Source organism: Dipodomys merriami, unplaced genomic scaffold (genome assembly GCF_024711535.1).
Source record: "Dipodomys merriami isolate MVZ:Mamm:240054 unplaced genomic scaffold, mDipMer1.0.p SCAF_1409, whole genome shotgun sequence".
In the NCBI taxonomy this organism is placed as follows: Eukaryota; Metazoa; Chordata; class Mammalia; order Rodentia; family Heteromyidae; genus Dipodomys; species Dipodomys merriami.
Window position 1 is genome coordinate 1 of NW_027202726.1, and position 15,074 is coordinate 15,074.

Below are 15,074 nucleotides of genomic sequence, written 5' to 3' on the forward strand. Positions count from 1 at the left end.
TGGCAAGACCTGATGGAAATACTCCCCAGGATACATTGGGGAGAATACAATTGAAGCTCCTAGCTAGCAGGTGCTAAGCTGAGTTGGGTTTGATTTCTGTCTTCAGAACTAGAGAAAGCAAGTATAAGCAAATATATGGAGAAGCAATAGTGCTTGGGGCATTGGTGAGAAAAAGGTTGCAGGCAGAGTAGCTTCTCCCACCCAGGCTTGGCTGGAACTCAAACTCATGTGGTTGTACGCCTGTTGCAGGACCCCCACCAAGAAGATCACTTCAAAAGCAAGGCTTTATTCAGGTGGGCTGCAGCTCCGGCTTTGTCCCACACACTGACTCAGCAGAACTTAGGAGGAAGCCCCGAGCTGAAATTTCACAGTGTTTATAAAGGCAAAAACTACAAAGGGATAAAAGGAGAAGAAAAAAAAGAAATCACAGACTGACAAATTTAAGGCAACAAGAGGTGTCAGCAGGGCATTCCAAGGCAATAAGGGGTTGTAGGGAGTTATCAAACTGGCTGGGTCTTAAAGGGCATTCCAGAGCAGTTAAAGCTTAGCAGGGAGTTTCCTGGCTAGTTGGGTTCTGATAAGCTGTAGCTGGGATAATTGGTGGTCTGGGTTTGTTCACAGGGTCTGTTTATCTTGGGCCAGCTTGGTCATCTCCTGAAGTTTGTGGGGACCCAAGGCCAGCTATAGTACAAAGTGGGGCCTGACTTCAAAGTAGCTTTGTTCAAGTAATCTATGGTTTAGCAGTTTCAGCACAAACAAGACGGTTTCTGAAATTCAGGTGGGCCCAAGGTTAATATGAGCAGCAGAAGGGTTACTGCTTCTAAACGAAGCCACTTTTAACTCTTCAATGTCTCATATCCACACTAGCCCCTTCCATATCCCAGGATAGTTCTTGTGTCCTGGATTCCTCTTCCCTCACTCCCTCCCTTCTTCCCTTCCTCCCTTCCTCCCTTCCTCCCTTCCTCCCTTCTTCCCTTCCTCCCTTCCTCCCTTCCTCCCTTCCTCCCTTCCTCCCTTCCTCCCTTCCTCCCTTCCTTCCTTCCTTCCTTCTTTCCCTCCTCTTCCCTCATCCCCTTGCCCCCTCTCCCCTTCCCATTTCCTTCCTTCCTTTTTTTCCCCTTCAGGAGTTGAGACTAGAACTCCAGGCATCACTTTGTCAACCAAGCTTTTTTTCTCAAGGCTGATGTTCTCCCACTTGAGCCACACCTGCACTTCCAGCTTTTTTTCTGTTTCATTGGAGATAAGAGGCTCATGGACTTTTCTGAAGAAACTGCCTTTAAATCATGATTGTCAGCCTTCAGCCTCCTGACTAGCTTGGATGACAGGTGTGAGTCACCAGTACCAATCTAGCTCTACTTTCTTTACCAATTCAATCTAATCCATAACTTTTAACACACTGAGTTTGGGTGGTGGCCAGTGTCATATTCACCATAGGCCTGAGCCCCCTTCCTTCCACTCTGAGAATCTCTTAACAGTTGGCCATCTGATATATTGGTGGATCCTCCTCTTCGGTGGTGCTGGGGATCTTGCAATGGGACAGTCCAGATGGGGTGACATGTCATCACTTACTGATGTATTCTTTTTTTTTTTTTGTCGGTCGTGGGGCCTGAACTCTGGGCCTGGGCGCTGTCCCTTAGCTCTTCAGCTCAAGGCGAGCGCTCTACCACTTGAGCTACAGCGCCACTTCCGGTTTTCTGGTGGTTTTATTGGAGATAGGAGTCTCACGGTCTCTCCTGCCCGGGCTGGCTTTGAACCGCGATCCTCAGATCTCAGCCTCCTGAGTAGCTAGGATTACAGGCGTGAGCCACCAGCGCCCGGCTACTGATGTATTCTGACAGTGCCTTAATTTCATATTTTTTAAGGAGCCTCTCCCTGCCTTCCAGCAACTCAACACTGGATCCCACAAAACTGGCTCCAGCCTCAGTGATGGCTGTGATTCTTCTTGCCTGGTGCCTTCATGGTCTGCAGAGGTGTCAGGAGCCAGCAGCTGAAGAGCAGTCTGCAGCTTTGAATGAGGTGATGTACAGATTACTTACTCCTCAAACTCTTTCTGTACCTAAGTGTGTAACTTTAGCATGCATTTCAGTGCACTTTTTTTTTTTTTTTTTTTGGTCATGGAACCTGAATTCTGGGCCTGGGCACTATCCCTCTGCTTTTTTTTTTTTTTTTTTTTTTTTAATAATTTTTTATTTTGAAAATACCGTACAGAGGGGTTAGAATTACATGAGCAAGGTAATAAGTACATTTCTTATCAAGTATTGTTGCCTCCTCCTTTGTTTTTCCCCTCCCATCCCTCCCCTCACATCTCCTTATCCCTCAGATCTTCATCTCAAGGCTAGTGCTCTGCCATTTGAGCCACAGTGCCCCTTTTGGCTTTTTCTCTTATGTGGTGCTGAGGATCAAACCCAGGGCCTTATGCATGCAAAACCAGCACTCTACCACTGAGCCACCTTCCCATCCCCTCATTGCACATCTTAAAATGCAACTTGTAGTATTTGAGGCACAAAAATGGTGTTTACTCTGAATTCTAAGATTCCTAAATAGTTAACTTATTTATGCCCCAGAAATTGATATCATTACCTCAACTAAGTAAATGACTAGTAGTATTAGCCAATAGATGAATTCAGGCCCACTGAATTTAATATCAGAAGCAATGCAGAGGCACAGAGGCTTGTAATTAGGGTGGGCGCTAGTCTCTCATGCCTGTAATCTTAGCTGTTGAGGAGACTGAGATCTGAAGATCATTGTTTTGAAGCCAGCCCAGGCAGGAAAGTCCATGAGACATTTATTTCCAGTTAGCCAAGGAAAAGCTGGAAGTGGCCAAGTGCTGGTGGCTCACACTTGTAATCCTACCTACTCAGGAGGCTGCATCTGAGGATCAAGGTTCAAAATGAGCCTGGACAGGAGAGGCCATGAGACTCCTATCTCCAGTAAGCCACTGGAAAACCAGAAGTGGCACAGTAGCTTAAATGGTAGAGTGCTTGCCTTGAGCGGAAGAGCTGAGGGATAGTGCCCAGGCCCAGAGTTCAAGCCCCACAACCAACAACAACAAAACACTAGAAGTGGTGCTATGGTTCAATGGTAGGGTGCTAGCCTAGAGCAAAATAAGTTCCAGGGCAGTGCCAGGCCCTGAGTTCAATTTCTAGGGCTGACGCAGAAAAAGGCTTATTCTTAGTTTAACCTTCTCCTGTTGCTATCTGGAAAGTATTAATATTTGAACAAAAGGTGCTGTGTTGTCACTTTGTACTGGGCCCCTCTACCCTGTGGCTAGTCCTGAGGAAGGTTCATGTGCCTCATCCCTGCTACATTGTGTGCTTGCTCTATCATGGAATCTCGGTAAGTGTGGGGGAGTGTCAGCTGGTCCTGAAGTAGTGAGCTCCCCATCCTTGGAAGAATTCAAAGTTGAAACTGGAGGAAATTGGAATGCCAGATGGGAGGAGTTAGAGTAGGCAATCCTTAGGATCTGAGTTCCTATGAACCCTGATTGTAGGATTCTGTAACTTATCCTTCTACAATGTTACTGAATGTCAGAAAATAGAGGAGATGAGGACCGAGGAAAATGGTCTAGTGTGTAGGATTCTGCAAGTACGAGGAACTTGGAGTTATTTCCTTACTGTTGGCAGTAGTACTGGGCTGCTGACCCTCTGCTCTCCCCAATGTTATCTGTATGGGAGAAGCTCTGTTCTAGTGCTGAAAGTTCTCCTCTTGGTCAAAGGTCACAGCAGTGACACTAGAAGTGCTAGTGTCCTCCTTCTGAGGCCTAGCAATTACTTGCCCAGCACCTTTGTTTGCTAAAGAGGGGAGTGTGTGTGTGTGTGTGTGTGTATTTGCATGTGTGTGTGCATTGGTAAACAGGATGGACTGGAGGGCAGGAAGAACAAATGACACTCCAGACCTCCTGCCATGTATGTGACATTCCTTCTCAATGTTGGAACTTTAGGCAAGTTATTTTCATCTCTTTTCCCCTCACTTTCTGCCTCTGGAAAAGGGATCTGAGAGAATGAATTTTAGCAACTTGACTCAATTTTTAGAGATTTTCATTAATAACACAATTTATACAGCACTTTGTGTTTTTCAAAGAACTTTTCACATATGTGAGCTCACCAAAATTGTCTTAACAATGAGAAGGTGGTATTTGCACCATTTAAGTGATAAAGGAACAAAGGCCAAAAAGACAGTGGGTGGCAAAACTAGGCCTCTATGTCCACCATTTCATATAGGGATCTTGGCTATTTTCTAAAAGTTTATCCTTTTGTTCATTGAGCTAATAATGACAGGTTCCCATAATGTGATACTCACATAGTCCCTAGGCTGCTCCTGTGCACAAGGATTGTTTTTCTAAGACAGGATCTGTCCATGTAGCCCATGTTTACCTCATACTCTTAGTGTTCTTCTTGCCTCTGTTTCCTGAGTACCACAATACATGGCCACAGGGATGGTTTTTGCTGAGGTCCTCCATCCTTCTCTGGTCTGCTTTGACTGGGAATGTAGCAGGGTGAGAGCCAAGCCCTGAGTTCTAAAGTTAGATACCTTCTGTTCACATCTCCCAATTTGTCCTGTAGCTGAGTGGCCTGGACAAATGACCTTTTGGGACCTGATTTTTTTCATGTGTAAAAGAATGGTAAACTTAGCTTCTTTCATGCAGGGCTGGTGCTATACCACGAAAGCTTTACCTCTACTTCCTACATTTCTTTCTAGTTAATTAGAGATAAGAGTCTCATAGATTTTCCTGCCTGCATTGGCCATGAACCATAATTTAATGATCTTAGCCTCCTGAGTAGCTAGGATTACAGGTATGAGCCACTAGCATTGGGATATTAGGCATATTTTTAAAATTAGCTTTTAGGCTTGGAATTGTAGGCTTCTTTGGTTTTCTTTTTAGTATCTGTTAAGTAATTTTCAAGGTACTGCCTGAAGTCCCAGGGAGCCCCTGTGAACCTACTTGAAAGAAGATCTCATCACTTAAAAAACAAAACAAAAAAGAGAACCACCAGGAAAAAAAAAAACACCCTGCATAACACCTCTGTGAACATGGGAAAGCAAAGAAGGTAAGTTATGATATCCACTTCTTGCTGCCATTTGGTATTTTGCAAACTGCCACTGCTATTAACAGTCACTTTTGAGTATTTATGATCTTGCAGTTAGTTGGAGCACTTTGATTCTCATAAGAAAAACAGGTTCACATTTAGAAAATGTGCCCTACAAGTAGCTGAGATCCCTCAGGGAGGCTGATGGATGGGGCCCACACAGGGGAAGGAAATGCAGCCACCTCGCCAGCCTGCAGAACTTTGCCTTTTCCACACACCCTAGTTGGAAGCTGTTTTTGTTTGTTGTGGTGGTGGTTGTTTGTTTTTGTGTTTTTTTTCCAGTCTTGGTATTTGAACCCTGGACCTGGGTGCTATCCCTTAGCTCTTCAGCTCAAGGCCAGCACTCTACCACTTGCTGCTTCCAGCTTTTTCTGTTCATGTGGTGCTGAGGAATTGAACCCAAGTTCTCATGCATGTGAGGCAAGCACTCTATTACTGAGCCACCTTCCTAGCCCCTTGAAAGCTGTGTGTTTATGTCTGGATCCTTACCCTGCCAGGGATGGACTTTCTGTGTGGCTCTGGCATAGTGTCCCATGGCAAAAGGACATGTAGCTAAATACCAAACCACTTTCCACACATATGTCCTTGCACCACACCAGCCACAATGCTAGCAAAGACCAGAAGCTGGTCTTTGAATTTATCCCAGAGTCCTAAACTGGTTCTTGGTGTGTGCAGGATAGAAGGGAGAGTTTTGGATCTGGCCAGTGTTGAAGCATCAGCCCAAGTAGAGCACCAGATCCTAAACTAGAAATTGGGAAAACACTGGCTCCCACTTTGGGCCTCAGTTTTGACTCTCGCTACATGATGCTCTGAGGTCCATGAGGTGCTTCAGTGCCAAATTATACAGGACTTGTGTTCAAGAGAAGTTGGGGTTTCCAGAGAAGGAGAATTGCATTTTAGGATTATTAGTTGTTTTTTTGTTGTTTTGGTGGTGGTCGTGAGGCTTAAACTCTTTGCCTGAGCGCTGTCCCTGTGCTCTTCAACTTAAGGTCAGCGCTCTACCTCTTGAGCCACAGCACCACTTCTGAGCATTGCATTTCAGTGACAAATTTACAAAGGTCTTGTCACTGTACATGTAAAGAAAGCATCATCAGCTTGTCAGTGAGAATCTTTTCACCAAGTGGATATGAGGGAAGGTTGGGGTTCCTACTGTGTCTGTGAGACTTTAGCTGGGCTCTGGGTCTTCTCAGGCTTGTTTCTACTTCTGTAAAATCCTTCCAGGAAACCTCTTCACATTGAGTTGCTATGGCTTCTTGGGCTCCTCTTGGCTGTGACAGCTTCTGACACTGCCCTTGTTTGGGGGCAGCTTGGATGGTTTTGAGGAGCCCTAGTCAGACATGCTTTAGAATCTGTTGGGATTCATCTCATGTGTTTTTGATTTTAGATTGAAGTTCATGGATTTGGGAGGAGAAAACCAGAGAAGTAAATGCCATTCTTAGCACAAAGTTGATGTATTTTCACTGTCAATTTGACCTTGATCACCTAGTCCGTGGGCCTTCATAGTTCTCCAATGCCAAAAATCTTTTTCTTCCTTTTTTAAACTTTACTCCCCCCCCCCCACCTCCCAATCTATCTCTTTCTGTGTCAGTACTAGAGCTTAAACTCAATGCCTGGGTGCTGTCCTTTAGCTTTTTCATTCAAGGCTGGTACTCTACCACTTAAGCCATACCTCCAATTTAGGGTTTTGCTGATGAATTAGAGGTAAGGGTCTCTTTGATGTTTCTGTTTGTGTTGGATTTGAACTTCTATCCTTAGATCTCAGCTTCCTGCATAGTTAGGCATGCCCATCTCTTTTGAGAAGACCTGGTGATGTAACATATTATTGACTGTTTGCTGTGCACCTGGTAAAGTGTTGTGTGGCAGGGCTATGAAGACACTCAAGACATCATCTGTGCTCAAGTATCCCAAGAATGAACTGCAGCTCAGATGTGTGCAACAGCGCTCTCAGCGCACTGGGGAATGTGCATTGATAGTGTTCATAGGACTTCAAGGAAGTTAGTTACCTGACCAGGCTTTCCAATTTCCTGATTTTGTGCTTTAAATGAATTTCCATGATTCCCTTCCATTTCCTTCAAACCATAATATTTTTTTTTGGTTGGTTGTGGGGCTTGAACTCTGGGCTGGGACACTGTCCTTGTGCTCTTCAGCTCAAGGCGAGAAATCTACTGCTTGAGCCACAGTGCCACTTCTGGTTTTCTAGTGGTTTATTGGAGATAGTAGTCACACGGACTTTCCTTCCTGGGATGGCTTTGAACCTCGGTTCTCAGATCTCAGCCTCCTGAGTAGCTGGGATTACAGGCAGGAGCCACCAATGCCTGGCAAACCATAACATTTTAAATGTTACAAGAGAGAGAGAAAATTACAGAAGCTAGCATATTTCTTTTGGAGACATACCCAGAGACTCATTATTTTTAAGCATTTTCTTAGCACTTCTTGTGTTGAAAGCATTTTTAACTCATTAATTAGTAATCCACATTAATATATAGATGGAATTAATCTATTCCAGACAGAAGTTTGTCTTGAGGAAATACAAAAAACTTAAGTACTATTCCTTTCCACCTGTATCTTCTCTCTCCTCCCCTCCACCACACTTTATCTTGTTCATTATTTAGATTATTGCTCTGATCATTACACTCTGATTGAGCGCCACAAGTGTCCTTGGAGCTTCCACAAAGTTTGGGTTGGGTGTCTTCCCACTCTTCTGGACTCCAGGCTGTACATGGGTCTGCTTTGGGGACTCATTAGCACTTGAAAATGAAATTGGCCTCATAAATAGTCATCCTCAGGAAACAACGGGCTCTCCCATTTTTATTTTAGTTGCATTCAGCTGAAAACCTCTTAGCTTGTATTCTTGTTTGAGGAGAGTTTTTTTTTTTTCCTCCTTTTTTCCTTCTTGCGGATCCTAGGGCTTGAATGCAGGGCTAGGTCTTAAATGCAAGGCCAGGAGATTTTGTTTGTTTGTTTTTTGTTTGTTTTTCCTCAAGGCTGGTGTTCTACCACTTGAGTCCCAGCTCCACATCTGGCTTTTTGGTGGTTATTTGGAGCTATGTGTCTCAAAGACTTACCTTTCTTTCTGAGCTGGCTGAAAACCATGATCCTCAGATCTTAGCCTCCTGAGTAGCTAGGATTTCAGGTATTAGCCACTAGTATCTGGCTAGGAGGTTAGTTTTTACCTTCAGAAAAAAAATCTCCATAACATGACTACCATTTATGTCTCTCTTTGGAACAAGGGCTCCCCTGTCCTTGTATTTGATCAAGATGATAATTTTCCACCTTGTACAGATAAGGAAATTGAGGACCATGAGGAGCAATCTCAAGATTGGTAAAAGTCAGAGCTGATATACATCTCCAAAGCTCTCCCCTTCCTATATTTCTTTGGTTCACCATTCTGGGCCTTCCCAGTGTGGTGCTCATGTTCACCCACAGTGGGCTGTCTGTCTTCCTCTGCTGCTGGCCTCTGGTGGAGAAGCTTGCAGAGGATGTGATGGTCTCCTGATTATACTCTTGTCTTCATTTTGTCACCTGGTGATCTGTTTCAGGAGCTGCCTGTCTATGGGCCCCCCTGTCCTCTTCCTTCCTTCCTGTCCTGGCACAAAGGAGCCACTCTTGGTACTAAGATTGCTGTGACATCAGATATGTAGAGAATCAGCCTATTGTCCATGTGGGGTCATAGATCTGAGGATACTATCCCTGACCTCTGGGAGCTCTTAGTGTTATCAGAGAAGAGCTGCCTTGTCCTCCTGGAGTCCCCTTCATTAGCTCCTTTTCTTTCTGCCCTTACAGGTCATGCCTGTTTCAGTAAGTAGTTATTATATGACAGGTCTCATGCTCACAGACTGCTATCTGTGACAACCTACTCATTAGGAGGTGAAATCATTGTTCCTCTTACCAGATAGGGAATCAATTGTTTAAGGGCTGGGCGCCAGTGGCTCATACCTGTAATCCTAGCTACTCAGGAGGCTGAGATCTGAGGATCATGGTTCAAAGCCAGCCCAGGAAGGAAAGTCCATGATGCTCTCATCTCCAATAAACCACTAGAAACCCAGAAGTGGCACTGTGACTCAAGCAGTAGAGCACTTGCCTTGAGCTGAAGAGCTGCGGGATAGTGCCCAAGCTCAGAGTTCAGGACCCCTGACCAAAAAATAAATAAATAAAAATAAATAAATAAATAAAAAATAAAGAATCATTTAAGGAAGGGGCTAAGAAAAAGAAAATACAGCTAAGAAAAAAAGAGAGCAGCAGAGATTCCTAATCTCCATATCTAATAGATATAAAAAACATTCAAAAAAAACATTAAAAAAACAGATTGTACCCAGGTGCGGGTGGCTCACCACTGTAATCCTAGCAATTCAAGAGTCTGAGATCTGAGGGTCCTGGTTTGAAGCCAACCTGGAAAGAAAAGTCTGTGAGGCTCTTTATCTCCAATTAACCTGCAAAAAGCCAGAACTGGAGGTATGGCTCAAATGGTATAGCACTAGCCTCGAGCAGAAAAAGCTTAAGGAAGGGCTAGGAAGGTGGCTCAGTGGTAGAGCGCTTGTCTTGCATGCATGAGGCCCTAGTTCCATTCCTCAGCACCACATAAGTAATAAAAAAAAAAGCCAGAAGTGGTGCTGTGGCTCAAGTGGTAGAGTGCTAGCCTTGATCTGAAGAGCTAAGGGACAGTGCACAGGCCCAGAGTTCAGGCCCCATGACCAGACCCAAAACAAAAAACAAAAACAAAAAAGCTTAGGGATAGTTCAGTCCCCAGTTGAGTGGGGCTCAGTGTCCCAGCTCTGAGTTCACTCTCCAGTACTTGCACCAAAATAGGAATAATATTAATAATTACTTAAGAAGGAACAGGAAATACTTAGGATGTGGTAGATGTTTGAATCCTGAAGCTCCCTGTTGAGTTGCCTTGTTTCCCTTGTAGTACTGTTGCAGTGGTGTGTGTGTGTGTGTGTACACAAGTAACCCTATTAGTTATTCTATTGTGACCGTTAGGACCCATGAGCAAGAACTATTATAAGAAAACAGAAGTGTTGAACAATATGCTGTAAGCTACAACAGTAGATGGCCAAGCCAGATGGACCCCAGGTATCATTGATTCTGGACTGTGCACAGTTAACCAATCACAGACAGTATTGGCTCCTTGGTTAAACCCCAGAGAAAAAGCTGCTTTGCTAGGGATGCTGCAAGATAGACTGGCCAAGTGAATATCCTGTGTTAAAACAGGGAGAGGCAAGTCAGTAAGGTGAGGGCTATGCAATGCTCTGAAGGAAATGGGCATAAGTGAGAGCACCTGTCCTAAAGGGGCTTGTGGTATTAGTCTTTCCCCACACCACCATCCTAGAAGTTGTCCCTCAGCTTTTTGCTCAAGGTTAGCACTCTGCTACTTGAGTCATAGCTCCACTTCTGGCTTTTTTGTTGCTTTATTGGAGATAAGGAACCTCATTGACTTTTCTGCCTAGGATGGCTTCAAAGCATGGTCCTCAGATCTCAGCATCCTGATTAGGATTACAGGCATGCGCCATGGGCACCCATCTATAATGCTGTTCTTAATGGCAGTGGCAGTCAGACAGGGCCTTCATCCGTGTCTTATTATATGGTCTCATCCTAATAGGTCCTGTCCTCAGGCTAGAGTGTAGGGGACTGACTGGAAATCTCAGGCCTGGCCACAGTGACAATTGAGTGAGTTACATTTCTTGAATTTGGATGCAGGCCACCTGCTTTGCTTCTTGGGTTTCTGCTTTCAAGTGCTCTGCTGGACTATACCTGGGGTCTCTGGTGAGACGCCTGGGTGAATGTGGGCACTTTTCAGAATGGCTTAGAAGCAGCTCTTGGTGGCTTTGCAGCTTGGCTTTCATTTCTGGCATGACAGTGCATTGGGAAGGTTCTGGATCGAGTCAGGCTTAGCTTTGGGCTCAGTCTCTGCCACATGCTAGCTCTTTCTTCCATTCCAGATGAGTCACTGTCCATCTTAGGCTGCCCTGTCCTGTCTCCTCCTCATATACCTGTCTCTGACTTGGGGCCAGGGATCTGATGAAGAAATTCTCTTCAGACAAATAGAGATTCCCTGGAAGGAAATTGATCATGTAAAGCTGGTTTCTCCACTGGCAGTTGTTTAATTTTATTTCCCTTTCATTTTTCTTCCTCTTCTCAGGGATCACTGCCTATAAGAACTTGATAGCAACTAGACTTAGATGGTTAAATGTAAATTGGAGCTGGCTTCTGAAACTCCAGGTGAGTTTCTTCAGGCCTGGGAGATTTTTCAGAGCCCTATGCACCTAATGCATTTTAGCCTTTATTTTTATTTTTCACCTATATTTTTTTTCTTGTATTACTTCTAGATGCCTTTTATTTTCCCTTAGGACTCAAGCATAATTTTGGTTGCTTTTAGGTGTAATTATAGAAGGCCTAACTCATTTCAGTGAGAGGAAGATTTATTATTTCACATAATAATAACCACAGTGGGGCTGGGGGGTTATCCAGGGGAAGGGCGCACGCCTGGCACGTGTGCAAGGCCCTGGGTTCAGTCCTCAGCCCTGGAAAAAAAAAGAAAAAAATAATAACCATAGCACAAGGGAGACGGTAGAATTCATTAATTCAGTGGCTCAGTACTGTCTTCTTTTTTTGTCTTTTGTTTTGTGAGCCATGGGGCTTGAACTCTGGGCCTGGGCTTTGTCCCTGAGCAACTCAGCTCAAGGCTAGCACTCTACCACTTTAGCCACAGGGCCACTTCTGATTTTCTGGTGGTTTATTGGAGATAAGAGTTTCGCAGGTTTTCCTGCCTGGGCTGGCTTTGAACCATGATCCTCAGATCTCAGCTTCCTGAGTAGATAGGATTACAGGCCTGAGCCACTGGCACCTAGTCTGTCTTCTTATATTTATATTCCTACCATCTTTTGAATTGACCATACTGGGTATATTCTCCACAGGCTAAAGCTCATCATCCCAAGTTGGCTGTTGCAGCACCAGACATCCCATGTAAACACAGAAACCAACAGAATGGATGATGAGACAAAATTGGGATTTGTTTGCAAAGAGGACTGAGAAGTGACCACTGAGGTGGTATCTATCCTTGATGAGAAACATATACCTTTTCTCTTTTGCTTGACAGGTTAAGAACAAATATCTTGTCATGGCATAATGAGATTACATACTGTGCCCTCAACTATTATTTCCTCATTTTATTTCCTTCTGCTCTCTACACTAGAAGGCCAAACAAGACCACTAGCTATTGTCAGAACTATGTACACCTCATTTTTACCTCCTTGTTCTAGGCAGGCTGAGCCTGTGCCTGAACCACACCCTGCCCATGTGGCCTGCCCTACAGCTGTAGCATAAGACAAAAACGGCTAGAGTCAACAGTACTAGCAGAGCCTCTCCCTTGTTCCCTCCCAAGTATGTATTTTGAAAACAATCTTTTTATTTTATTTTTTTTAATTTAATTTAATTTTATTTGTGAACATACTGTACAGAGGAGTTACAATTACGTGGGCAGGATAATGCATACATTTCTTACCAAGCATTGCAGCCTCCTCCTTTGTTTACCCTTCACATCCCTTCCCAGCCTCCCCCCTCCCCCCCAATCTTTTTATTTTTATTGCAAGATAAAACAGAAAATATAGCTGGCACTTGTAATCCTAACTCATCAGCAGGCTGAGATTTTAGGATTAAGTTTCAAAGCTAGCTTGGGCAGGAAAGTCTGTGAGACTCTTCTTTCCAACAAACCATCAAAAAGCCTGAAGTAAAGTGGTGGCTCAAGTGGTAGAGTGCCAGCCTTGAGCAAAACAGCTAAGAGACAGTGTCCAGGTCTTGAGTTCAAGCCTCAGAACTGGCACTCCCACTCAGGATCCATCCAGGATCCTGCTTTCCCTTGATCTGTCAGACCTCCTCTGCCTCCTCCAGTCTGTGACATTTCCACTGTCTTTTCTTTAGTATGAGCTTGACACTTTTGAAAAGGGCAGCTACTGATCCTGTGGGAAGCCTTCCAGTGTGACTTGGGTGGGTGTTTTTTTACTTTGGCTGGTCCTGGGGCTTGAACTCGGGGCCTGGGTGCTCTCTTTGAGCTAGTTATAGGCTATCACTCTACCACTTGGAGCTACAGCACCCACTTCCAGTTTTCTGGTGTTCACTGGAGATATGAATGTCACAGACTTTTCTCTCTGGGCTGGCTTTGGACCAACATCCTCAGATCTGAGCCTCCTTATTGGCTAGAATTCCATGGGTGAGCCACTGGAACCCAGCTAGGCATATATTGGTTTCCTTGTTTGTTTGTGCCCAATTTTATAACTGAATGAGAAAGCTCAGTTATGTCATATCAATTTCTGGTGTCTCATTGCCTGGATGTATCTTTGGTCATCTACTTAAGGTGATCCTTGCCAGTATTTTTCAGGATGAGGCCATTGTTTCTTACATGATAATTGGCAAATAACATGAGTCTATAGTTCAATTGTAAAGAGATTTTCTTCAAAGAGTATCTCTGTGCAGGTTTAGCTTAGGAAACAGATGGGAACCAGATGCTTTGCTTGAGATGGACATGGGCCAGGTTGGTATTCCAGCAAGATCTTCTGCCTCATCTCTAAATGGCCCAGCTTGTGAAGTGCCTCAAGTTCTGTTTGAGAACCTAGCCTGATGTTGGAGATTTGCCTATAAGCTTTTCTGCAAGATAGTTTCCTTCCAAACTGACATTCACAAAGTGAGTTAGGTTTAATATAAGCAACACAAAATGGAACTGGTATCAAGCAGCATTTATTTAGTGTCTCTGTGTATCTACTACTATGTTAAATCTAAGGACGGTGAAAGTCATAGTCTGTGTCCATGAATCCAGCACCTTTTCTTCAAAGTATGATCCTTTGAGCTCCTGTTCTGACACAATTGTTTAACTACATTGTTTTTACTGTTCTCTTTAAATAGATTTTCACCTGTGACACTCATCTTCAGTGAAACACCAAAAAAAATCTGGAAGTGGAGCTGTGGTTCAAGTGGCTAGGCCCTAGGTTAGAACAAAAAAGCTCAAGAGCAATGCCCAGGCCTTGGGTTCAAGCCCCAGAAATGAGGTAAGAGGAAATTAGCAGCTACTAGATAAAACAGAAGGTTAAGAGGCCAGAGCTAGAGTGGCTCAAGCCTACGATTATAACTACCTAAGGAAGTTGAGATCTGAGGATCCAGATTTGAAGCCAGCCCAGGCAGACAAATCGGAGACTTATCTGGGGAAGGTTTATTTAGAATGATGGCTCTACTGAAACCACTGAAGCAGTAGAAAACATAGATTCTCTTTTTTTCTCTCCTGTCTCCCTTATTCTTGTTCTTCTTTTCTTCTTTCTCTCTGCTTCCTTTCTCTCCTAGCACATGCTAGGCTAGACATCTAACCACTGTGTTTGATACCCAGCCACATGTTTGGATTTTTACATAATCCAATTCTCTCCAGGTGCCGGTGGCTCATGCCTGTAATCCTAGCTACTCAAGAAGCTGAGATCCAAGAATCAGGGTTCAAAGCCAGCCCTGGCAGGAAAACCTGTAAAACTCTTATCTCCAATAAACCACCAGAAAACCGCAAGTGGCGCTGTAGCTCAAATGGTAGAGTGCTAGCCTTGAGCTGAATTGCTCAGGGACAGTGCCCAGCCCCAGAGTTCAAGCCTCAAGACTGCCAAAAAAAAAAAATCCAATCTCTTTACCTCTGAAAAGTTCCATTTTCCTTATATTTATAAACTTATACCTTTCTAGCTCCACAACTCCAGACTTCACACATTTACACTACTGAAGGATAAATAATGAGATGCATCTTTTTTAATGAGGGAAGGGGGACTCATCTTAAAAACCACAAATCAAAGCATCTTACTAGTCTGCTTAGAAACCTACTGTCTTTTCCCATTAAGTTCCATATTAAGAGTTAAAACTATCCTGAGCTGGGCATAGGTGGCTAATGCCTGTAATCCTAGCTACTCAGGAGTCTAATGTTTTGGGGGCCAGAAAATCTGAGATTCATCTCCAATTAACCACACACAC

The 15,074-nt window shown here is 44.0% G+C and overlaps 1 protein-coding gene across 15 annotated transcripts in view; it reads left to right on the forward strand.

Annotated features, from left to right (window-relative positions):
• Positions 1–1,065: 1,065 nt before the first annotated feature.
• Positions 1,066–15,074, forward strand: part of LOC138826283 (protein FAM114A2-like) — a 101,999-nt gene continuing 87,990 nt past the window's right edge. For 4 of the 15 annotated variants that reach the window (XR_011371631.1, XR_011371624.1, XR_011371627.1 and 1 more), the window contains exons 1-5: positions 1,402–5,048; positions 10,687–10,754; positions 11,227–11,306; positions 12,002–12,134; positions 13,983–14,125. The gene's annotated coding sequence lies outside the window, so the exon portion shown is untranslated. Of the gene's footprint in view, positions 5,049–10,686; positions 10,755–11,226; positions 11,307–12,001; positions 12,135–13,982; positions 14,126–15,074 lie in introns of all 15 variants that reach the window. The other 11 variants (XR_011371626.1, XM_070021401.1, XR_011371633.1 and 8 more) reach the window with 11 other exon arrangements.